Raw genomic sequence first — 884 nt, 5'->3', positions numbered from 1 at the left:
CACACACACACACACACACTCACACACACTAGTGGTCGACCGACACTGGTTTTTTGACAGCCGATGCCGATATCTTAGAGAGCAGGGTGGCCGACGGCCAATATAAAGCCGATATATATAAGTATATTTTTTATTTTAATTAATGTTTGAGAAACTTGAAATAATTTGAAAATGAATTATATTAAAAACAAATGTGTAAAATAAACATACTTATACTTTAGATGACAACTTCCTGATTCTATCATTCTATTAACAGTATTTTTCACAAATAAAGAAATATTTTAAAATATATAAACAAAAAGAAAGTAAACACTGTAACCAACAGGGCACTCTGTAATCTGGGAAGTTTGTGTGCTTTGGGAATCATATTTTTTCAACTAAAGCCAAGGTAACACTCATTTTACATGACATGAATATGACAGTGCGCAAATGCATAAATCAGCATAGTTTGAAATAGCGAGTTTAAAGTTGATCACGCATCTCCAGTGAAGCTGAATTCTCCTCCTTTCCGGATTCAATTCACACGGATCGACCGTCACGCAGATCACACGCGATCAGGCAATATACAAATGCACACTTCACAAGATCTCACAGCTGGATTCGACTAAGTCTGCAAGGTTTGTGAAATTAAATGTTCATTAGTCATTTAAAGGTTTGTTTATATGATATGCGTATTTGCTGAATGCTGACGGCAAACGAGAAAGCATTATGTTCTCAGCGCCGTCAAAATAAAGGTCCAGCCTCGAACACATCGGCCAGGCAGAAAAACTTATCGGCCGATGCCGATAATTTAAAAATATCAGCCTTGGCGATATATCGGTCGACCACTAACACACACACACACACACACACACACACACACACACACTCACACACTCTCTCTC

The sequence above is a fragment of the Sinocyclocheilus grahami genome, unplaced genomic scaffold, assembly GCF_001515645.1.
Source record: "Sinocyclocheilus grahami isolate Dianchi unplaced genomic scaffold, SAMN03320097.WGS_v1.1 scaffold2071.1, whole genome shotgun sequence".
Taxonomy (NCBI): Eukaryota; Metazoa; Chordata; class Actinopteri; order Cypriniformes; family Cyprinidae; genus Sinocyclocheilus; species Sinocyclocheilus grahami.
This window is presented reverse-complemented; position numbering follows the sequence as displayed.